The following is a 26,350-nucleotide window of genomic DNA, read 5'->3' as shown; positions in this document are numbered from 1 at the left end:
ATACTCTATGGTCTTAGGAAACCCCTAGTGGTCTGAAGGATCTTTGGCTATGACCTGAAAGGGTGACAGATTATTGACACGGTAAAATTATTCAAGGTAAATCAGTTAAATTTTCCCTTTGATACCAATATACTTCCATTAAAATTTAAATAAACTTTTAATTTTATTGAATCAGTATGAAATCTGTATACATGTTGCTTTGGTCTTTCTGGGATCTTCTGAAAGACTGGGAAAATAATACAATCTTCCTTTTTTCCTAAGGACCGGTGTCACTATGATTAAGACCAGCAGATGCCAGCCACATATAGGTAATGGTTGATCATCATAACACTGACACTTTGTCATCTTCACCTCATCACAGACCTGATCCCTTGTGGAGAATCCCACTTCAGTGACAAGCACCACCATCTACCCACTACCACGATGATACTTAAGAGAGTCATCCTCTCTGCTCACTCCCCATCATATATTAGCTATGTATTTCCCACAATCCAAGACTACCTCTCCAACCCGTCCTCCTCTCTCCAACCCAGGACATTCACCCCAGTCCGGACTACTATATTCTCTCCTGACTGCTTCTACAGCACCCTAATCGGTTTTTGCATGTCTAGACTCACCTATCCAGGTTACATTTGTCATCCAGATTGATCTTTTCACAATATAAATCAAATGATACCACTCCCTGGCTTACAATTCTTTGATGAAAGACCACATATTGTGCAATTCCACTAATAGAAATAGAACATAGATTAGCAACTGCCTAAGTTTGGAAGGGGTTGGAGGTAATAGAGATTATTAATGGATATGGGATTATGGGTGGGGGATTTCAGTGGTTATATAACTCTGATTATACTAAAAACTATTACACTGTGCACTTATAAATAGGTGAATCATATGGTATGTTAATTATATCTTTATATAACTATAACACAGATACTCTTCAATGGCTTTTCATATAGAATCTAAGATTTTTGACATAGTCTATGATACTCTTAATAATACAACCTTATTCCTGATATGAACCAGTGTACCCCTATACTCATATATTTTAACCCTCTTGACTTTCTTTGGGTTCCTTAGTCTTGGAACTCTCTATTCTGCCTCTAAGTATTGCTTGCATTTTCTGTTTCCTCTAGAATTCTCCCCACCACACCCCCCATTTTCACCTAGATAATCCTATACATCTTCAATGTTGAATTTAATTGCCACCATAGGAAGCTTCCCTAAATCTTGATATTTGAATATTTCTTCAATGATCACCGCATCTCTATACTTAGATATGAATTTGTTTATTTTCTATTCTAAATCCCCATTGAGTTCAATAAAATATCAAACAGTGTCTACCATGATTGCTCAGAGTCTAACACAGTGCCTAGTATATATTGGATTTCAGATAGGTTGAAGGAACACATGAATGGCATATTCAAGTTTTGTTCAAAAGGATAATACATTTTATTTTCCACTAGGGTTATGTTACTCAAGTGAAACTGACTTGTTGAACAAAGCTATATATGTGTTGCTTCCATTTCTTCACCAGCTACATATTTGAAGCCCTTTGTAATTTTCAAACCTCTAGTAAATTCCACATCAAAATATTCCAAAAGGCAATGACTAAAGCCAATGAGTGAGTCTTTCTTAGTCTTCGTTCTCCCTGACTTCTTTGCAGGCATAGATATTGTCTCCTCCTTCTGCCTAAGTCAGTGGTTCTCAAAATGTGATCTCAGGACCAGCAGTAGTACCTAGGAACTTGTTAGAAACACAAATTCTTGAGCCTCACTCCACACCTACTGAGTTAGAAATCCTGGTGGCTGGGGCCCAGCAACCTGTGTCTTAACAAGCCCTCTAGGTGATTCTGGAGCAGTCTAAAATTTGAGAACCACTGTCCTAAGCTAGTTCGTTTTGATAAGCTTGATGCCATGTCACAGCAAGGGGTAGAACAGATAACAAGTTCCCACAGCTGCTCCCAAGCCAAACTAACTCACTAAAACTTATCATTTCCTGCTTAAGGATCCCCTTTTATGAAGCAGTGACTCTCAGATGATACTGGTTAGGCAGTGTAGATTCTTATGTACATCATATAAAGCTTATTTTCCATGACCAAACCCACAAGGATGTCAGCAACAATAAGTGTGCATTAAGAAATTCTCAAGAGAAGGGGAGGGACGGGGAAGGGCTGGGGAGGGATATTGAGTCAAATTATATTGTTATTATTGTTATATAGTATGTATGTATGAATATGTAACAACAGTATGTCCCATCAATATATACAACTGTAATGCACCAATAAAAATGTAGGGGGAAATTCTCAAGAAGAAAAATCAGTGGAGTAGATGAAGGGCATTGAGTGGGGGAGATGGAATGGGATAAGGGAAGAGCAAGATGAATCTGGCTGAACTTTCCTTTGTACACATATGAGCATACCACAGTGAATCTCACCATCATGTATATCCACAAGACAGTAATTTAAAAAAAAATCTAAGTAAATAGCAGAAAGATCAGTAGAGTAAAGGGAAGGGAAGAGGGAGGGGGAAGAGGGAAAGGAAAGAGGAAGTACTGGGGACTGCATTAGAGCAAATTATATTTCATGCTTTTATGATTGTGTAAAAATAAAAACCGATGTTATGTATAACAAAAAAGAACCAATAAAAACAGAAATTACTTTTAATTAGAAATTCTCAAGTTTACAAACTCAATATAATCCATTTTATCATAACCTAAATCCATCTTAAAAAAAAAAAAAACTTATCCTTTATGGCCTGCAGAACCCCTCTCAAATCTTTCCCCAGAAGAGCTCCACAGAAGGCGGGGCTGGCTAGATCACACTGCTCCATCCCTAATTAGGGTTTTCTTTATTTGTACTTGTTTTTTCTCATCAGGGTAAGAACTCAAGGAGTCTCTGCAAGTGGCATCTCTAAGCAGAGGCTCACAGCTGACTTCCACTGGACTCTCCTCCATTTCACCAAACTGGAATAGAGCTCCTGAAGGTGACAGGAAGAAGGATAACATAATGTAGACTCCTTCTCTACTTTCCACAGACACACAATATCAACAATTTCTAAAATAAATCTTGTTTTTCTCCCATCCTATTATACATGTTAATGTCCTTTGAGGTAACCAGACTTGAAAAAACTTAGTGTTATCCTTGAACATTGTATTTTCACTATTCTTGTCTATTGCAATCTCAGTTACAGTGATATCTGCCTTTGTTCCTTTTTCATTCCCCTAATCCCAATCCATTCTGTTCAGTGTTGCCATATTACTTACCTATTTAAAAAGCCTCCAAAGGTTGTCCTTTGCCTAAGGATAGAATGCTAATTTTTTGGCTTGGCATTGAAGAGACTCCATTAACCTAGTCAAGACTCCATTTCCAACTTCAGCCCCCATAATTGTCAACACAGTCTCTCTGCTCTTGCCCAATGGTCTGCTACTATTACTACTACTGCCATCAACACCATTTCTGTCACATCGAACTACATTCATTGAGAGTTCACTATGTGCAAGACTCTGTGTCAAATGCTTCAAATCCATCATCTCATGTAATCCTCACATTAACCTCATAGCATTATTATCTCATCATGCAGATGGGGAAGGCAACATATATAAAAGTTAAGCGACTTGCCCATGTGCAGATACAAGTTGAATCTAGGCCTTTCTGTATCAGTTGACTATAAATTCTTTGAAGGAAGTACTGCTTTTACTTTCTAGTATTTAGGTCAATGCCAGACCCATGTGATCATTAAATACTTTTAAATGGATATTAGACAATTTTCAAATTTCATTCTCTTAACTATCACAATCCCAAAGTCCTACAGCATTCTAAATATATTTTTGTTTATTCCCACTTTATGCATTTTTTCACCATTTACCCCAGTTTGAATATCCTTACTGTCATGTCTTTCCAAATCCTACCCTATTTTTAAGGTATTCGTATAGTCCTATCATTCTTCACAAATCTTTTTCCAGTAAACCCAATCCTTCCTTGAATTGCTGTAGGAATTATTTTCTACTCTCTTGATGTTCTTTATATTTTGCATTTCATCATTCTTTAACTTTTTTATATATTTTTTTCACCCAAGTGAGATTGTGAGTTCCTCTAGAACAGAGACTTTGAGCTAACTTTCAATAATTGGCACAGGATTAAATGAATGGAACGTTTAATGTCAAAGAAGGTTAACCAAACGTTTCTAAAAAGAGAAAGTAATTTGCTCACAACTGTCAGTGATTCTCTGACATTTGAATCAGTCCTTATCACTATTAGTGTGTAGTTAGGGTAATGCTAATGGTCTAAAAGAAAACCTAGAATTTCAATGGCTTTACACAATGGAAATTTATTTCTCATTTATTTAACAGTCAGTGTAGGTGAGTGGCTTTCCTCTGCTTACTGATTCCATTCTGTGTCTCTGTATCCTGTCAACAGAGGTGGAGGTGGGAAGTACGTGATCAGGGCTGGGAGGAAGCAAGCAAAGAAGGTACATCTTCTTATCTGCTTTAAAATGATAAGTCATTTTTAAAAGCAGCACAGACTTGATTTCTGAATCTGAGTCTGTGACACTCTCAAAACTCTTAATTTAATCTACAGTGATTGGGAAACACCACACAAATAAATGGGCACAATCACAGATTTATTTTATTGATGTTACTCTAAAGTCGATATATGCTTGTCCACTGCCTCTAACTCACAGGTAGCTTCAGAGATGTTGATGTAACAGAAAATATCTCTCTAATTTCTAGGCATTTTTATTTTACTCTTCTAGATCCCTGAAAGTAAGCTGAAACCACAGAACTTTAGAGCTTAAAAATATCTTGCAGACCATCAAGTGTTAGTGGGACCCAAACTTTTAACACCAAGGACCCCCTTTATTGTTGTTCTGTGACTACCTTCTCCGAGTTTCATGTTGTGAAAGTTGTTTCCTTTCAGATTTCATTTGATAATACAAATGGCTTTACATTATGATGTTGAATTCCAACAGGAACCCAATGAAATGGGTATTGTATTCACACAAAGGAAGAAGTTAAGATTCAGGGAGTTAAAGTGGATTTTCCCAAGTTAAGTATAAGACTGAGTGTTTGGTAGGAAAGATGGGGATTACTAGCAAAAGGTGGAGTTGGGATCTGAACCTAGGTCTAGCACTTGAACTTGAGCTCTTTATTATCATACTGTGTTCCCTCTTTGCTTAGGTAATGACTATTTTTTTTCAGTTTTTACTAGTATGACTTAATATATTCCCACCAAACTGAAATAAATTGCGTGGAAGCAACACAAGTTTCCATCAGCAAAAGAGTGAATAAACAAAATGTGATATACACACACAATGAAATATTATTTCACCAAAAAAAGGAATGAAGTTCTGGTATCTGGTATACGGTTGAATCTTGCAAACATATTGAGTGATATAAGACAGACATAAAAGGACCAAAATGATAGGATTCCCCATATATGAAATACCTAGAATAGGCAGATTCATAGAGACATAATGGAGATTAGAAGTTTCCAGAAGCTAGGAGAAAAGAAAGAGAAGTTATTACTCAATGGGTACAGGGTTTCTGTTTGGGATCATAAAAGTTTTAGAAATGTGGTAATGATTGGACAACAGGGTGAATGTCATTAATGTCACTGAATTTTATGCTTAAAAATGGTTAAAATTTGTATGTTGTATATACTTACTGCAGTTAAAAAAGAAGAAATAATTAGATTTTTTATTTATCTAAGTAGTTTATTACATGCACAAATGATTTCAATTTATCTGTTTATGTAAGGTTTCTGAAATGAAATACACATGTCATAATTGTGTTATATTGCCTTCTCCAAGAGCCATGTGAGAAGCAGTCATCAACCTCTCACAGTCAGACCTTTAGATATGACAGAACAATATTGGCTCCTTACTTCCAGTGCTGCATCATTCTGCCTATCAGGAATAGCAAGGAGTGCATTCTTTTTTTTTTTTTTAATTTTTTATTGTTGGCTGTTCAAAACATTACATAGTTCTTGATATATCATATTTCACAATTTGATTCAAGTGGGTTATGAGCTCCCATTTTTACCCCATATACAGATTGCAGAATCACATCAGTTACACATCCATTGATTTACATATTGCCATACTAGTGTCTGTTGTATTCTGCTGCCTTTCCTATCCTCTACTATCCCCCCTCCCCTCCCCTCCCCTCCCCTCCCCTCTTCTCTCTCTGCCCCCTCTACTGACATTCTCAACGAGTGCATTCTAATTCTTATCTTTGTAACCCTAACAATCTCTTCATAATCCTGGAACCACAGAAATGAATGGTTCCCTAGTTTTTGCCCCTGACTGGCAGACAGAGACAAAGACAAAGTCACAGCCAGGGGTGCCCATCCCACCAGGCCCTTCCCAACTCAGACAAGTGTGAAGGGAAATGCAGAGGGGAGAAAACTAGAACCCTTAAAAAAAATGAAGATAATCATATAATCATAGATATCAGAAAAAATTGAAGGATGGTAAAATGTGCATATCCTGAGGCAGAGGAGGAAGTGGATGGTTTCTTATGTCAGGCCTTCTTCCTCTCCTGGTGGGCACAGTGGGCAAGAAGCCTGTGGTGAGAAAAGTCTCTGGTCATTGCATAAACAAGGGATTTTTCAGACATTTGATTTAGAGGCTTTGGAGAATGGAGAGCTGGGGATCCTCCAAGAGTCTCTCTCCCTCCCTTTCTCTTTGCTCTTCTTCAACTTTCTTGCCTTCTTCTCCCTCCTCTCTCCTCCTCCTCTGAGTTCCTCCTTCTCCTCTTACTCCTCCTTCTGTCTCCTCTCTCTTTCTTTCTCCTTCTGTTCCATGCTTTGATACCTTGGAGGCTCTTTCTCCTATTAGTACTGAGAGCACAAGGTATGAGCAAGGAGAGGAAGTAAGGAAATGGCAGAGTAGGATACGTGGGTCTTTGTTTGTAAGATCAAAGTACAAGAATACACAGGTGTCCCACCCACTCCCCTGGATTTCTATATTATCTTCAACTTTGTATGACCATGCCTTCTGTGTTAGTCAGTTTTCTATTGCTGTGACCAAAATACCTGACCAGATCAACATAGAGGAGGAAAGCTTTATTTTGGCTCACAGTGTGAGAGGTTTAGTCCATGATCGGCTGGTTCTGTTCCTCTGGGCCTGATGTGAGGTGGATCATCCTGGTGGAAGAAAACTGCCCCGCTCATTACAGCCAGGAAGCAGAGAGAGAGGGGGGAAGGGGCCACAGGGAAGATCCACCCTTCTAGGGCATGCCCCCGGTACCCACCTTCTCCAGTCACACCCCACCTGCCTACAGTTACCACCCAGTCAGTCCATTCAAACTAGATGGACTGATTAGGTCACTGTTCTCGTAATCTAATCACTGCACCTCTGAATATTCTTGCATTAACACAGGAGCTTGAGGGGAACACCTGATATCCAAACAGTAACACCTGTGTAATTCCCAACATTCTCTTTGTCAATATACTCACTTGTTGATTTCTATCCTTCTCCCCCCAAATCCCATGAACCCTTGTAGCTCCTTAAGGCCTAGAGCAATGTCTTAATCATCTTTATATCCCTGATGTCTAGAACATTATTGGATGCTCAATTTATTATTTTTATCAACCTAGTGTGTGAGTAAATAAATGTGAATTCTCTCAACAAAGCGTTAGGGTATGTGGTTATGTTGATTTGAGACTGATGGAAGGTTTGACAAGAAGGAATATTTTAAATGAGGAGCATTCTAGAAATCAAGAATATCAGATCCCAAAGAAACAAGGGGCTCCCTAGTTTTTCTTCAGCTTGTGTGGTTTAGTTTCACGGCCTAGAGAGGAGGCAAGGATTTGATACAGTCCTGTGGAATGATAAAGACCAAGTAGTATTTTACTGAAGCTTTCACGCATCTGAAATAACAAATGAGTAGTCACAAGAAGATGAGGTCATTAATGACCAACATGGAATTCATTTGAAATATAGGGAAAAAAATTAAAATTTGTAAAATTACTGCTGAGGTTCTTTTTAAGTCAACATTGAAGCAAAGGGCTGCTCTTTTTGAAAAGGTTGAACACCAATAAATCAGGAAACTGGAGTGGGGAAAGTACTAGGGAAGATACAGTGGTGAACTTTACCTCCATTTACTCTCAGATCCAGTTCTAGCTTTATCTGATTGGAAGCAAAAGGAGCAAAAGGGTGCAGTTTGGGCTTAGCTCTAGGTGAGCTCACCTGGCCAGGTATGTGAGCCCACATACAAAGGGGCTTCACCAGAACACCTGATCTGCACCGGGGGCCTCCCACAAAGGAAGCAACCAGCTGAAAGTATACCAGCATGCCTCTGCCATCTTTTATGCCAAATTATAAAACCTTAGATCTGCCCTCCATGCCACCAGTACCTCTTTGTTCAGTTCTCACGGTCTCTGAGTATGGGTGGAAGAAATCCTCTGAAGGGTGCACATGTTCTCAGCCTATTGATGGGGACAGGGAAGGGGGGAACTGGGTCTTGGTGAACTGTAGAGGGAAGACAATAGAAAAATGATGCTTTCAACCTAAAGTATGCCAGCACTCAATTTTCAGAAACTTTTATATTAAAAAGAAAAAGAAGACAAAAAGAGATAAATGGAGTAGTAAGAATTATTTCGAAACATTCATTTTAGTAATATCTGTAAAATGTGAAACATCTAAAACCAGTTAGTGACCCTCAGTAATATCATATTTTAATTCTACTTAAGGGCCAAGATTTCCACAGTGCTGAATGTCATAGAAAGCTACTTTTTTCCCCCTTATTACTTTCTAATTTTTTAGTGTTTTAATTCTGTTCATGCCAGGGTAACTACTTGAAGAGTTTTAGCCTCTTTTTCCTAATGGTTGTAACTGAAAGCAGTTTCCAGCTTTTCATTACTGCTCTGGTGATCATGTCAAATGCCCCAAACATGAATAAGCTCAAATTTTTATAATAAACAGATATAATGGGGAAGAAAAAGTACATTTGGCTGGAAAGAAGAATAGAGAATAAGAGACGGTTAAAATAACAAACCGTAAAGAGTCCTCCGAGAACTGCAGAGAGCTGCTCTTGAGATCCACATTGCAAACCCCCAACCCAACACACACACACACACATTTCAATGTAAACAGGCAAGCACCAAGACTCCAGGAAGCTTTTTCCTTTTAAAGCCCTCTTTACTATTTAAACAGATACAGGATAGATATTTCAACGCAGAGCCCACATAAAATCCCATATTAGGGATGATACCAAACTTAAAGAATGTTGTAAAATGAGAATGGAAAAAAAAATGTACAAAATGAATTCCTGCCCATTTACATGCTTTCAGTCAGGCTACTAGATAACCAAGCCTCTGTCTTTGTGTTAACACTGTAGATTAGGTCAAGTTTTTACCCCTCTGAGCTCTTTTCCTGTAAATGACGGGTTTTGATGTGAAACAAGCAACATGTCAAAGCGAGTTGAAAGATGTAGGCATTTTATGCCATGTCACAATGACAGGCCGGTGAATATTTGGGCCATTAGGGGCTTATTAGTGAATAAATGACCAGATGGTTCAGTGATGCACGGAGTTGGACAGAGCTGGATGCTCCTAATCAGCACTGTCTGTACTTGATGTCAAATCACATGACACAGTAACCCATGGATACCAAGTAAGAGTTACCATTAGCAAGTCAATTTGATATCTGGGTGGTGTAAACAGACTCATAACTGCGCTTTGGAGCTGCCTCTGTTTTGAGGAAGGAAAATACAGTAGAGTTATACAAGGCAGCGACACAATAAGCCCTAATTGTTATTGGATAATTACATGAAGAATTTCTAATTGGTTCTTTTTTTATTCTTGATAAAGAAAGAAATGGGGTTAGGTACACCCAGAAAAGAGACCATCAAAGATAAAGAGGTCAAATTGAAAAAGCATTTGAAATCTGAGGAAAGAACATGAAATAATAACATTTGGGAGAGCGGGCCATTAATGAAAATATCCAGGGCAACCCTCCAGCACTGTAGTAGGTGAAAGGCAAAGTTGAGACACACACCAGAGACCGGAAACACATGTCATTTACCCTTGCACACTTCCCACTTATACTTTCCCTTCTTGTCTCTAAAAATGTTGATAGTGTTAACAGCCACCTCAGGTTTTCCCCCAAAGGAGTTTAGAAAAGTGTTTTTGAAGAAGAGTGCCTGTTTCTTTTTTCCTCGTCATTTTTAGTATTTTCAGACTGACAAGTATTCCTTGTATTGTGAGCACCCACAACTACCAAAGAAAACAACTGCCCTTAAAACCTAAAGAAGAAACACGTTGCAAATAACTCTTACTTCGGTGTTCTGTCAGAAACTAGCGGTTTGACACCAGAGGCACCATGCATCTGCAATGCAGAGTGTCGACAGGCATTTCCCCTCACAACCCCACCATTATGGCCATTTAGTCTTGAGGGAGTGAGAACCAAATAACTTTAAGGAAAATTTTCTCTTTTAATAATAACACCTATTATTCATATGGCATTTTTCATGTGAAGTACTGCATGAATGTTGTGTCATCTTTTTTCCTTTTTAACCAACTATTGATTTATTTGATAAACTTTCCTGAGTATTTTCTGTACATGTCTACTTCTAGACCAAATGCTAGAGAGAGAATGAGCAAGGAAATTTATTTGCATTAAATAGGGTACTTGAATGAGTACTATGTAACATTTGATGCTTACATTAAGATTATATGTAACGTTAATTTTTTAAAATGTGACATATGTGACCCATAAGAACTAGATATGAACTATATAAGAACTAGACCATTAATAAATATTCCCACCTACACACACAATCACATGCACACAATCTATACCTGGCCCCACACAAAAGTAACCACATTCTGAATTTTGTGTTCTTAATTTAGCCTCTCATGGCTCTATTTTTAAACATGATATTTTATAATTTGCTTGTTTTATTCCTTGGCAAAAACCGTGTCATACTGTTTGTATTCTCCGGAGACTTCTTTTTTTCACTCAACAATGGATTTAAAATTTAATCATATTGTTGTGCATGACTAAAATTCATTCGCTTTCACTATTTTATTTTATTCCATGGTGTGAATATCCCACAATTGAGGAATCCATTTGTTTTGTTTCCAATTTGGGATTATTAAAAAATATGCTGTAAAGAACATTCTTGTATATACATACTGGTGTATGTATGCACAAATTTCTTTAGGGTAAATACGTATTCTGTTTAATAAGATGATTTCAAGCTATTCTCCAAGGTTGTACCAATTTATACTCCCACCAAAATTGCAGGAGGAGCATTACCATTAGTCTACATTCATATCAACTCTTATTATTTTCAGATTTATAATTTTGTCAATCTGTTGGAAGTCCATTCAGCCTTAACAGCTACCCTGAGAAGTAGTAATTATTGTCTATATTATACAGGGAAAGCTGAAAATCACATAACTATAAGATGAGATTTTGAACCCAGTTCTTTCACCTACAAACCCAGAGTTCTTTCTGCTATGCTACACTGTCTCCCCGATTCCAGTCCCCATTGACTAAGGCCCACATTTTTTAAGCATAGTTACATTCAGGAGCAGTGTAGTGTTCAGTGCAATTGGGGCAGATCATTGACCTCTCCATGCCTCAACTATCTGTAAAATGGCAATAATAATTATAATGATACCTATTTTATAAGACTGTTTTGGGGGTTAAAAAAACTTATTCACCCCCCTTTCCCCCCACCCATTTAGATATTTAAATAAACATACACACCAAATTCGAACCATGCCAGGGAGAATTCCATTGATTTTCTTTAGCCTAAGTGTCCTTTTTCTTTCAAGCAAATGACTTTTTCATTAACTACCTTACACTCACATGTTCTAAATTGCCATGTGTCCCAGTTTTATATGCAGCTTTGTGGAAGCACTAGAAAAATCTCCTAGCTGTAGCACCATGGTAATTTGCTACCAGTAGAATCAAAACACTGTTGTGCACCTTAAAATCTGTATTTTGTACTCTGGGTTGATATAAAAAAAAACCTTTAGAGTACTTTACTTAATTTGTCTATATATATATATATATATATATATATATATATATATATATATATTAATTCGGGTAACAATTTAATGTTCTTTTTTTCCTATTAGATTCTTTCTAGTTTTAATCATGATTATATCCACCACCTTAATACCTAGTAAACTCTTGTTTAAATGAATCAATGAATGACTTTTTAAAATAGGTTGAGTGACATGTTTTGCTGAAGATGTTAATCTAATGCTTTTTTTAAAAGCCTGAAATTTTTTGTTGAAAATCCTTAGAGCCTGATTTCGGATTTTAGAATTTAGAATTTTTTTTTTCATTTTTAAAAAAGTTAGTACTCCATATGGGTGCAGTGGAACATGCCTATAATTCCAGTAACTCAGGAAGCTGAGGCAGGAAGATTGCAAGGTGAAAGCCAGCTTCAGCAAAAGTGAGGCACTAAGCAACTCAGTGAGACACTGTCTCTAAATAAAATACAAAATAGGGATGGGGATGTGGCTCAGTGGTGGAGTGCCCCTAAGTTCAGTCCCCAGTACCCCACTCCAGAAAAAATACTCCATACATACCAAATTTTATGTGGCATATACAGCAGGACCTCAGCACTGCCCAAGAATCAAACACATTGCAATTTCCGCAGCAAAATATAAGGATACTATTCATGTGTAAAGTTTTCAAGGACTACAAATAACATCCTATGGATGCAGGTCAAGTTTGCCACCAAAAGTTATGAAAATGTTTATGGTTTCCAAAGATTTGGGATTATAGAATTGTGGATTAAAATTGTAAAGCTACATTTTTTTTCAGTGCCTGGGATTGAACCCAGGGCCCTGTGCATGCTAGGCAATCACTCTACCCCTGAGCTACATCCTCAGCCCTATAATTTTTAATGTGTAGAAATTTGAATCCGTGGCTCATTGGCCCCTAATTTATTTTATTCATACTGTGGAGCATCTCACTTACCATCTTTCCTTAATCTCCAGAAAAACTATTTTAGTTTATGGCACTTATTTTAATGGGCCACTGATTACTATATTATCCTGAGGCTATGGAAGTATATAAACTGTTCTTTGAAAAGGTATAGCTAACGTTCACAAATAATAAAAACTACTGTCCCAAAATTAAGAACTGGGATTCATTACTCAGGAGAAATAGTTATTTGCAATTCATTTGGGGTAAAATTGCCAATACTTTCAAAATATAATTATTATTCATGCTAAAGGCTGATCATCTGATCATTCATTTTCTAAAAGAGGGGTGTTCTTTTCTGAGTGGAAACTAGGTTTTAAAGTTGACTTTGGAAATTCATAAAGGGCAAGTTACAGATGGAAATTGAAAAAAGTCAGTTGTTTTCAAGATTCTGAGAAGGTCTAGACTCTAGGGGCTCCTCTAACATGGCCCTCAGGCTCCAAGCAAGACTAGTGATGGGGAAATCAGACAAGCACGGCTTTCAAAGTCCAGTCCTTCAGGACATTGAAATTTAAATGTGCCACATGTCCAACTACTCATCTCTCTCTCCCTCACCCCCATCTCTCTCTCTCTCTCTCTCTCTCTCTCTCTCTCTCTCTCTCTCTCTCTCTCACACACACACACACACACACACACACACACACTATAGCCCCCTCTGATAGTGTTGTCATAAGGAATTTCCATGGCCAAGCCATTGTCCCATTTTTCCATCTTTAGTTGTAACATATGACTGTAATGGCCTTTTGTGTTGGCTCAGAGGTCACATTGTCCAATAAAGACCATAGTTTAGACATTTGGGAGCTTGATGTCATACTGTCAGAAAGTTATTTAATGTCTCCATGAGTTTCAGTTTGCCCATCTGGAAAGTGTGAGCAATAATAGTCTAGTTCATGCAGTTGTCACGAGGACTAAATTATATTAGTATGTATCTGACTCATAGGAAGGGTTCTGTTTGGGGGAATTGTTGTTATTTTAAACTCATGCAAATTCTGAGGATGAGGCTTATTAAGATTCTAAGTAGTAGCTTGTGTTAGAACTCAGTAACATCACCAATTATGCTTATAGTAGACCTTCTCATACTTTCCAGCACCTTGGGTTTATTGGGAATATTATTTATTGCTTAAGGATAAGATGCTGGATTAATTCATGTTATGAGTTCCTTTCTTTGAATAATATTTACTGTACTGTATCACCTGTCTCCAACCTACAAAAAGATTAAGTTCCACAAAGCTTATTTGCATTTAAATTGTTTAAATTTGAAATATTTTTTTTCATAGAGGCAATGTTTTAAAAGTGATTTGGTGTCCAGACTTACACAAGGAAAGGTGGTGAAGTAAGTATCCATTCCCTAAGCAGGAGGATTACAGATCAAATGACTCACTTAGAACCAGGATCCACCTGTTACTCTGCCTGATGCCTTAGCAGGCAGAAAAGAGCAAATTTTAGTGGCTGAAAATTGTCATGTCCTTCACATAAGAGGAAAAAAATTCAAAGTCAGGGTCACCAGCTCAGAGAGGAGGGACATGAGCTATAGAACAGAGACTATCACTAACAAGATCACTAGAAGTTTCTGGAACCTTGGTAGCCTCCCTACAATTGTATTACCTTATTAACATTTTCTCACACTGATTAGTAGGACTCTCCTTAAATCCAAATGCTATTGGGAGCCCACAAGGAAGGGGGATGAGTAGAAGATTACATTCCACTCTAAAGCTCATGGAGAGTTAGGACAAGAGACAGGGGATAAGAGAACCCCAAAACATAAAGTGGGAAGTATCTCTACAAAGAGGAAAGGGAGGCATGTCACCAATCAGCGGTGTGGTGTTTATAAGAAAATGACACTGATTTTCATGAGAGATGGGCCATGTCTTCCTTTGTTGGCAATTTAAGAGATGGAAATAATTTAATATCTGGTCACTTGAGACTCACCAGTAACATTTAGTATCTGTATCTGTATAAAAGAAGAGTCTAATTTTGTTCTCAACCTTGGCTACACATTAAAATCACTTGGGGAAGATGAAAAATTTCCAATACCCAAGCTGCATGTCCTGGGACCAAAGCATCAGAGTTTTTAAAGTTCTATGATGAATCCTATGAGCAACCACATTGAAGACCATCCTAAATACCAACCACTTGCAGGTGTCCTAAATTGAGGAACAAGATGGTATGACCACCACAGAGCTTTGGCACAGTCCAATCTTAAACCCTCTTACCCAAATTCCTGTTGTAAAAAAGTCTGAGACAAAATTTGAGAACAGATTGGGTAAAGCTCATCATTCATATTATGATTTTAGTTGTTAAGACAGAAAAAATACTTCAACAACCACATTCATTGAAACTGATGGCAAAAATGTTTCCAACACTTTATGTGCAAATTCAAAGATGATCCCTAGGGATGAACTTGTCCCACCATGTGCCAGGCACTGCACTGAGTGCTGGAGAGAAAACAGTGACAACCACAGATTCAGCTCCTGATGAAAGGTAGTCAGTGATAACAGAAGAGTTAACAGGGAACCTCCTCAGTATAGACTGAGCTCCCAGGCAGTCGTGGCTTGCTAAGAGCCACAGCCAAGTAATATGATGCATGGCATTTTTGGTTGAAAGGTGACGCCAACAAGCCATTGAGATGATATGATTATGTTAAGATCTACATTCATATGGATATTGGACTCCTGCTGTCCACCTCGGCCTGCTACGGACTCCTGGAGAGTTCCCATTGGTTGGGGAAGTGCGGTAGGAGGGAATTCCGGAGGAGGGACTTCCTGTTGGGGTCTGGGAGAACGCCGCGTGGGTCGGCAATCTGGCCTGGAGCGTAAGGGGCATTGGCGGCAGTTTCAAAAATAAAGTTTGTTCCTGCTTGAGTGGCTCGTGATTTGTGCCCAGCCAGACTGCGGCAGTGGCTACCCATAAGCAAAGAGCTGAACAATGAGGAATGGGTCATCTATTTTAAATCGTATGTTTTAGCTTACAAATATCAGTCCTATGAGTGTAATATGGCTCCATGGGTGTAGCAGCATCCTGACAGATGAATTGTAGTTACTAATTAACATTCTCTGAAGGGGTTTCATCAGCTATTCCTCTGATACACCTGTTAATGCTTAGGAGCATCCACATGAGATGCAACTGGGTGCGGGCCCATGCACACAGCTACTCGCTTGCCACCCCCCTAGATAATTGCCACTATTACCTGTTGTTTCATAAATTACTTGGAATTAGTCCTCTGTTGATCTGCGTGTTTAGGGGAGAGGATTGGTAGATGCTGCCCTCAGAGAAATGCAGCTCTGTGATTAGTGTGCCCACAACAAATCTCTTGCATCCCAGTTGCTTTAGGAGCTTAGGAACTGAGTGTCTGGCTGTACAATAAGTATGTCGTCTTTTTCTGCTTTGACAAGGTTAGTGTCTCTGGTGTCTACTGGCACAATCCCCAAGCTTCCTGGAACTTGTGTCATTAACCATGCAGTGGGGTCTGACTGCAGAAAATGCAGAGCACATTAAGTAGGCAAAAACAGCCCAGGTCTTGAAAAATCTCTGCACAGAAAACAAGTCGCCCTAAATGATTCTGTTAACATGTCTGACATCCCGTGCCTCTCTCCCCTGCTCATTGCTGCAGAGGATTCTAGCCACATGAAGCCTATTCTCCCCTTCTCCCTGTCCCCTCCCCACAAAGGGCTCCACAAACACTCTATGATCAGTCCCGATGCTGCTGGGAGACACAGATTTCTCTCAAAGAACTGCAGATGAGAGGAGAAAATATGCAAAAGACAGGTAGCAAGTGAACCAAGCAGTTGTCAGGTAAGTCATATTTTTACAGTCTGAAAGCTGCTTACAAGCATTGGCTCATTTAGAGGACAATCTCATGGGCTAAGCACATCCAAACAGTGCTACAAAAAAACCAAGTCCATCAGTGCAAAGTGGGGTCGGGGAGGTTTGGCTCTAAACAAGCCAAGAACTCACATCCTGGCTTTAAACCAGGCATAAACAACTGAGATTTTACTGTTCCAAAGATCTTAAAGGGACTTAACTGGTAATGTTAAAGGCCCACAGAACTAGTAGTCAGAAATACCCTGTCCACATGGTGAAATAACCTCTACGTGGCAAGTTGTGTTGGTCAGTGGTTGTTACCTCTCAGATTCCCCTTTATTTTCGATTCACTGGCTCCAGATCCCAGGCTGCCCTGGTGTGACACCACCACTTATCTCCCTTCTTCTCATCAGCCCAGAGGATAGAATATCTTCCTGCACTTGTTCATCTCTAGGTTCTCCTCGTTGGGCTTCTCAGTTCTTTCATTGCCTGTGGAACATTTCCTGTGATAGATTTCGTAGGTTGAAGTACCTACTTTGGTTTCTGTTTCATGGGACAATACAATAGTTCACCATTATACCTTAATCATGTTATGTATATGATCTATATATGAAAAATTCAAAAGAATTGTTCTTATGGATTGAACTGTGTCCCCCCAAAATTCATATATTGAATTACTAGTTCTTGTACCTCAGAATGTGACTGTATTTGGGTCTTTAAAATGATATTTAAGTTAAAATGAGGTTATTATGATGGGCTCTAATTCCACCCTTAAGTATCCTTATAAGAAGAGGAGATTAGGACATATATACACAGAGGGAAGACCATGTGAGGACACATGGAGAAGACGGTCAACTACAAGTTCAGGAGAAAGACCCCAGAACAAACCAATGTAGCTGACACCTTGATCTTGGACTTCCAGCCTCTGTATCCTGAGGAGATAAACTTCTGTTGTTTAAGTCACCAGGTCTGTGCCTCACTAATACTAGCAAACAAATGCAATTGCTCATTTCTGAAATTTGGGGTAAACTACTTAACTCTAAGTGTCATTGTCCTCATAGACAAAATGAAGATAATTATAACAATCAGGTTATTATTGAAAATTAACTGAAAAGCTTAATAGACAGCTTACCGCAATCGTTAGGCTCTGGAGTGACCCCTAAAGTCCCATGTATTGAACACTTGATCCTCAGCCAAGTGCCATGGAATTTGGTAGAACCTTTAAAAGGTGGCACCTAGTGGATGGAAGGAAGTTAGGCTATAGGGGTGTGTCCATGAAGGGGACATTGGGACCTGTGGCCCCTTCCTGATTCTCTCTTTGCTTCCTGGCTACCAAGAGGTGAAATATCCTCTGCTTCATGCTGCTCCCACGATGTACTATGCCACAACAGGCCAAGTAACTATGAACTGAAATCTCTCAAACCATGAGTGCACATAAACAAAAAGTGGATTTAGGTATAAGTCCTAGGTATTCTGTTACAGTGATGCAAAGCTAACACAGAAGTGCTCAATAAATGTTGGGCATCATTGTGAATATACATGTATAACTAAATATACCATGTATAACTGTGTTTATAGTGTGAATATACATGTATAACTGTGTTTATAGTGTTGTTGACTTGGAAGCCTGCCTCTCTAAGCAAGAGGAAGGACTTTAGATTGGTCTGGTTGGATAACGTTTTAGCCTGAATTCTCCTTATCACTTACTATTTTCAGTTACTAAATTACAAAGAGCTCCTGAGGTCTTACACCAGCGTTTCATTTTTAAAGCATAAATATTTTTGCTCAACTCCAAATTCAATAATTCTTTTGCTTTTTCTGCAGCAATTTCCATTCTATTCCTTGTTGCTTCCACAAAAATAAATCCATTCAAACAAAGAATTGCTTTCTGACTTTTCTGGAATGCCCATGACTGCCCACTGAGTCACTTTGGGCCAGCAAGAAAAAGCCTTGCCTCTGGGTGCTTCCTGAAAGACCTCTCCAGGACTCGAATGCAGCTCCTATAGATTGGTGGCCTACAAATAGTCACACTATGGAAATAAGAAGAATCACCTTTCCTGGAACCATCTGCAGCTGAGCTTAGCCAGACCACACAGGTTGCCACTGATCTGTTAACGGCTGCAATTTTCTTGTTTTGCCACTTTTTAACTAAGATTTTTCTACTTCTGCAGTGGCCTCCCTGGTAAGTTGGAGTGATCCATTTCTTTTACCATATCAGATCCTTAAATATCAGTATGGTGTAATCCCTTCTCATGCTAATCCCTTCTCATGGGGATTTAATAAGCATTTAGCCTTCAGCTAAAGGAATAAAGCTCCAACAATGTAACTTACAGCACTTTGTGTTAGGGAAGATATCTGGGGCACCAATAAATAGAAATATTACTTTTTAATCAAATGATGGGAAAAAAACAATAAAATCCAGAGAAAGCTGAAGTTTTGGGAGTATGAGAAAAAGACATGGAGACCTCTTATAAAGAAGTATTTTCCATGAGGGACCTTCTCTTTCTACCAGTAAACCCAAGCATGTATCTTACATGTACATATAATATTTATCATCACCAATTTATCATTCAATGGTGTCTAGGAGATAAATACTGAATTGTGAACTTGTCCAGGAAAGAAAAGAAAAAAAAGGAAGGGGTGATAAAAAAAAAAAACAAAGAGAAGCCAAAAGCATTTTTTGGATCTACTTTATATTATAAAGGCAGAAATTTACCCTGTGATTTTTAACCTCCCAATGGTTTGTTGCCATATGGTACTAATTCCGCCCATGGAATGTGAAAAATAAAATAAATGTCAACTCTTGACTCACAATCACTAATCCTGTAGCTGCACAGAATGCAATCATTTTCTCTGTACATCAGTCTGTTTTTAAGAGTCAGGGAGTTTCTGCTAAATATCTAGATTTCTACCATAATCTGCCTATTGCGAGGAAAGAAAGATCTGAGAATGGTGTTTTTGTGTTGCTGTCTCTGCTTCTACACAGGCATTGGAGAGAATTCATTCCACTCCTTGCCATCTTGGTGTGACTCTTCAGGGCCCCCTCTGGTCCACGTCCCTTCTAAAGAATTCCAGGCGGATCTGAATACTATGCTGTTGGATTTCAGACTATATTAATAATTCTAGTGGATTTTTAATTCTCAAAAATAATAGATTTGGGGCTGGGGATGTGGCTCAAGCGGTAGCGCATTCGCCTGGCATTCGTGTGGCCCGGGTTGGATCCTCAGCACCACATACAAACAAAGATGTTGTGTTTCCGAAAACTAAAAAATAAATATTAAAAATTCTCTCTCTCTCTCTAAAATAATAATAATAATAATAATAATAATAATAATAATAATAATAATAATAGATTCTACTGCATGATTTTGTTAAGCAAACTTGGTAAAATAATGAGAAAAAATAAGTCTACTTGTCAGCTCGGGGCAAAGTCACATTCCCGAAGATGATTTTATTTAAAATGCACATTTCAAATTGAATTTCAACTATCAATAGGTTATGTTTTGTGTCATTGTGTATGTGGTGGGAGAGGGGATGCTAAGATGGAACCCAGGGCCTCACAAGTCCTAAGCAAGGGCTCTACTACTAAGTTCATTCCCAGCCCTTTGTGTCACTTTTTATTGACATAAAGTTCTCTGTAGTCTAAAGAAAACATTTACCTTACATTGCACAAGCCAAAACACGGTGTCCTTTGGTGATTGTTCCATTCCCCTCCCCCAATTCTTCTTTCCCTCACTGCTTCTTCATTCTACTAAGAATGCAACTCAATTCACAATAGTTAGATGATGGAACCAACCTAGGTGTCCCTCAATAGTTGAATGGATAAAGAAAATGTGATATATATATTCAATGGAATATTACTCAGCTTTAAAGAAGAGTGAAATTATGGCATTTGCCAGTGAATAGTTGGAATTGGAGAATATCATATTAAGTAAAATAAGCCAATCCCACAAAACCAAAGGCCAAATATTTTCTCTAATATGCAGATGCTAATTCACAATAAGGGGGGGGGGGCACTAGGGAAGAATAGCATTACCTTAGATTAGGTAGAGGGAAGTGATGGGAGGGGAGAGGTAGGGATGTGGAGATAGGAAAACAGTAGAATGAAACAGACAATATTACTGTATGTATATATGTGACGATATGACCAATATGATTCTGCAACATGTATACTCAGAAAAATGAGAATTATATTTCATCTATGTATGATATATCAAAGTTCATAAATGTATTCTACTGTCATGTATAACTAATTAAAACAAATTTAAATTTTTTTAAAAGAATGTGGTTTGATGTGTTTGTAACAAGGACAAAAGTTTAAAGATATATGAAATCTGAAGAGAGTATTAAATTTGAGGAAGAAATGCATTTACATAGTTTAGAGACAAGAAGCTATGAAAAAGTGTCCAATGATTTCCCAGTAGCCATGGAAGCTAATATGTGCTCTACGATTCCAATAATTTGTGTGAGAACATAGATTACCCTTTCACTGATAGGCATGGTCATTTATTGATGACCACGTGGGTCTTACTATAGTTGATCATGTAGCAATTCAATATCAATTCAATTATCAACATTTTATAACAAATCAGATACCAAAAATACAAACTGTAGATTCCTGAGGGACCAGGAGATAATGTTGGGCTTCTAACATAGGCTAGACACTGATCTAGCTTTTTTATTTCTAATATACCATCCAAATCCCCTGGCAATCCTTCAGATACATGCTCTTGTCCTCATTAAAGCTGTGAAAAATCCAAATAAATCAATGTCTTAGGGTAGCCTCTGTACCTCCAGTCTGGTGGACCAACTCCAATCTCTTTTCTGGCTTTAAACCTTTTGTGTATTCGCCTGTGCTCTAGAACAAAGTCTAAACTCATTACCGAGTTTCTTAAGGTCCTTCACATTTGGACTCCGTGGTCCTTTCACACAGCACACCTTCCACTCCTCACCTCAAACTCCACTCTTGGCCTACTCACCGTCTGTCAGCTCCTTGAATGTGCTAGCTTTCTGTTGCCCCTGGCATTGTGCTTATAACCACAGCACCCTGGAGCACCCCTTTCCCGCCCTCCCTAATGCTCTGGCTAATTCTTTGAATCTGAATGTAGGTTGTGCTTCCTCCAGGGAACCTCCTTTGAGCATTCTACCACTGAGTTATATCTCTAGCCCTTTTTATGTTTTATTTTGAGACAGAGGCTCACTAATTTACCCAGGCTGGCCTTGGACTTGTGATCCTCCTGCTTCAGCCTCCCTAATAGCTGGGATTTCAGATGAGAGTCACTTTGCCCTGCTGTTTCCCTCTCTTGACAGTAACTTCTGAGATGGCAGAACCTAAGATTGTCAAGAACCAATATCCTGGTTCCTCATATGCAGTAGAAAATGTGTGTTGAATTACTCAATGATTAAGAGAATAGTATTTGAACTTCATTTTCAGGACAACAGAGCCAAAATTCCATGGCAACTGCCTCTGAAAACATAACATTTAGGATGGCATTGTGTCAGTTTGTCAGGGAATATTCAGGACCAAGGCACAATAAGGTTTTCTGACTCAACCAACTATTTGACATGTAGTTCAATATATTAATTTTTAATACAAAATATAGATATTCCTAGGAATACAAAAATGCATATTTCCCTTTGTGGAAAAATATAAGACTTCCAGAAAATTTCCCATTTTGAATTAGATCCCCAAATATGTTCTGCTCTCCATGATGGTCAACCTTATTTAGAAGATGGCAATCTTTTGGAGCAGGTTTTAAGATGAGCAATTGTCAAACTTCTGAGCCTCTAAAGGAAATTATGTGCTTTGAGGAACATTTAAAAATCCCATTTTTGTGTAATCTAGGGAAGATTAAAGAGAAATGTAAAAGCTATCTTTTCCTGACTCAAATGCTGTCACCTCTAACTGAGGGAGCAGATGTGTTCTCACAAATAGATTTAAAAAACAAAAAAGTATAAAAACCAATGGGAACAAAAGCCCAGACTGTGCTCAATTTGTGAAAAACTCTTTAGATTATCTCTGGATTGTAGAAATGGGGGGGGCGGTATTTATTCTTTTTAATTCTCTTCTATATATTCTAAGTGTTCTGCCATAAATGGTATTAAGGCATCATGTAGAATCATTAAAAATGAGTCCATATTAATTAGTGGTATTGTAGAAAGAAAGAATTCCTAATTTGTGCAGAACACAAGAATCTATCTTTCCTTTTAGTGTTAAGATTATTCAAATCTCCAAGAAAAATTTTGAATAAACAGTGTTTGTTTCTATCGGTTTCAGTTTACCATGGGTCCATCTGTGCAAAGCTTTTCTCCTTTTTCAAAATAGTTTATATTTGTTGTTTTAGATTTGCAGTAATCCATACTTGATACAAAAATAAATAAATAATGCATTCCCATGGAAAAATAAAATTTTGCCAAATCCAAAGCCATACAAAGCTTTTAAAAACTTTTTTACAGATATTTTGATGGGATTACACTATAATACCATTCAGTGACTTTTTCCCTTGACACAGTATGGGCATTATTTGCATACAGCACAGTAGATTTATTTATCCTTTTAAACAGTTGCCTGGGACTTACTGACTAGATGTGACAAAATGGAAATTTTACCTGTTCCCTATTGATGGACATTTGCTTTGCAGCATTGTTTGTAACTGCAAACATTTAATAATTAGTTTAGCCTGTTTTATCAAAAGACTTACTATGACAGAGAGGAGGCCTCCGTTCTGAAAATCAGTACCTCTGAGAACACTGAATGGTATGTTAGGGAATGTTCAAAGCTTATCTTCCTAGACCATCCATTTTACTCAATGACAAACAATTTAAAATAAGGTCAGAAAAACAAATTAGTCAATCGGCAAATGAACAAAAGTTCCAAATAGACATTTCTCTAAAGAAGAAATACAAATGGTCAACAAATTAAAAAAAAAAGTTCAAACTTCTTAGCAATCAGGGAAATGCAAATCAAAAATACACTGAGATTTCATCTTACTCCAGTCAGAATAATAGTCATCAAGAATACAAAGAACAACAATTGCTGGTGAGGATGTGGTGGAGAAAGGTACACTTAGTAATTGTTGGTGGGAATGCAAATCAGTACAACCACTCTGGAAGAGCAGTATGTGGCTCCCTCAAAAGATGGAATGGAAACACCATATCCCAGCTATCCCACTCCTTGGTATTTATCCAAACAATCTAAAATCATCATCTCTAGTGATACCTGCATACCAGTGCTTGTAGTGGTGCAATTCACAATAGCCAGCTATGGAACCAGCATAGGTGCTCATCAACAGAGGAATGGGTAAAGAAAATGTGGTATCCATATACAATGGAGTTTTACTCAGCCTTAAAGAAGAATGAACTTATGTCATTTGTAAGTAAATGGATGGAATTGGAGAACATCATGCTGAGTTCAATAAGCCAGACTCAGAAAGTGAAGGGCCAAATATTTTCTGTCATATATGGAAGTTAGAGAGAAAATAGAGAGAAAAAAAAAGTTGGGAGGGGGAATCTCATTAAAATAGAGTAAGGAGACCAAGAGGAATGAAGGAGGGAAGGGCATGAGAAAATACTGGGTAATTAAATCAACTAAACTATGCTGTGTCTATGTAGGAATATAGCAAAATAAATCCCCCAAGTGTGTGTATAATTATAAAACACTAATTAATAATAATAATAATAATAGAAGAGAGATCAATACAGTAGAGAAAACAAATGGGGAAGGGAAAAGGAAGAGACTAGGGAATGAGAGGAATCAAATTATGTGCATATACCAATGTGGCATCATGAATCTCACTATCGTGTATAATTCTAATGCACAAATAAAAAATTTTTTGAAGAAAATATTAAGGCCTTTAGACAAGCACCTTACCTATCTGTATTCACAGCTACTCAAGAGGCTGAGGCAGGAGGATTGTCTGGATACTTTAATGAGACCGTGCCTCAAAAAAAAAAAAAATTTAATTAATTAAAAAGGTCTGGGTGGGTAGCTCAGTGATAGAGTGCTTGCCTAGCATGTACAAGACCCTGGGTTCCATCTCCAGTATCACAAAAAAATAAAATATTAAGGTTGTTTTTATTAAAAAATAAATCAGAGGGCTGGGGATGTAGTTCAGTGTAAGACCACTTGCCTGGCATGTGCAAGGCCCTGAGTCCAATCCCCAGCACCACAAACTAAAATAACCAAAAAAAAAAAAAAAAAAAACAGTTTAGATGTATGATATGGAAAAATACAAAGTATATATAAAACTTTCATCAAAAACAAAGACTTCAAATACATTACCTTCTTTGAGTCAGGGTCCCAGGCCCCCAACGGTAAGACATCTTTCTTTTGCCTTAAGAGATTTTTCAGTGGAAATTTTCGAGGAGTACTTGTTTAGGATATTTGGAATCTTTTGAATGCCTGAGAGGATTTCAGACAAACTGGGGACTAATTATAAAGACTGAACTCACTTCTTAAAATAGAAATCAGCCAAGAGCTCTCAAGATGGATTCCTCAAAGTTAATGTGAGGACACAAAGAAGAGGGGGGTGGGCAGAGAGACACAAAGAGAGCCTAAGATCTGCCTCAGCCTCATAGCTGGAGCTAGTCCAGGTACAAAAAAATTGGTTTGTGTGACAACAGAGAATAGAACAATATTCTATGCTCACAACCTAGGTAACATAAGATTGTTTTTACTGTGAATTGTGTGTGTGTGTGTTTAAAGCAAGTCGCAAGACTAATCAACTTTCCAAATAGTGAATTTGTAACTGGCAAGTCAAAGTTCAATCACAGCCTATTTGTTTATGTTGTTTCACTTGAATAGAAAACTCAAATGCTGTAACAAAACAGCATTTGAGAAGGCAGGTGAACTATTGATAATAATTCTAGCAGGTGAGGACAATTATCCAAGCCTTATTTCCCTCACTTGATTTCATCCTGTGCTCTTAGGCCAACAGCACAATATTATAGGGCTCTCCAGCTTCTTAAACACCTTACATTCTATATATGCCTAAAATAGTTGTTTGTTGTATTATGCATAGATGTTTTTGTTCTCCTCGGTAAGCCTACAGAGCAGGGTGAATTTTGTTTAAAAAGGAATTATTTTGCCTGTCAAAACACTTTACATAACACAGCCCTTGAATTCTGAAGGATTTTTAAATTGATCTCTGAAATCCTACAATGTGCATCTTAAATAATCTTCTAGCTAAAAGCAAAGGAACTGGTCAACTGACCTCCAGTTCTTGCTATTTGGAAATATGCTTTAGTGCTTCTCAGTATTTGGCCTAGGTGCCTTTATTTTCAACTGTGTTCATTTTTAAATCATCACTCTAGACCAGGTAAATGGATTCAATAGAGATGAATGCACCATCCATCATATTTTGTGGATTTACATAGCTGAATGCAATAATATTCAACATAATTATGCTGTCTAATATGTGCTTGAAATGTTTGTCATACATTATCGTATGCTAATTGTGCATAATTAATGTTAACTATTCATGGACACAAGATCAATTAATGAGTTGTAAAGAAAAACTTATATGCTAAAGAAAGAAAAAAAAAACCCATACAAACAAAACGTGTAACAGTCTCTTTATTCTCTAAGGCACATT

The 26,350-nt window shown here is 37.9% G+C and overlaps 1 long non-coding RNA gene across 1 annotated transcript in view; it reads right to left on the bottom strand.

Moving 5' to 3' along the window:
* LOC124094687 (uncharacterized) overlaps positions 1 to 25,173 on the bottom strand; it is a 59,223-nt gene extending 34,050 nt beyond the window's left edge. The window contains exon 1 of the long non-coding RNA XR_006852295.2: positions 25,039 to 25,173. This is a non-coding gene — a long non-coding RNA (uncharacterized LOC124094687). The remainder of the gene's footprint in view (positions 1 to 25,038) is intronic.
* Between the last annotated feature and the right edge of the window lie 1,177 nt (positions 25,174 to 26,350).

Source organism: Marmota monax, unplaced genomic scaffold (genome assembly GCF_021218885.2).
Source record: "Marmota monax isolate L192 unplaced genomic scaffold, Marmota_monax_Labrador192_F-V1.1 WCK01_AAM20220418_F8-fsc00007, whole genome shotgun sequence".
Classification (NCBI taxonomy): Eukaryota; Metazoa; Chordata; class Mammalia; order Rodentia; family Sciuridae; genus Marmota; species Marmota monax.
This window is presented reverse-complemented; position numbering and strand designations above follow the sequence as displayed.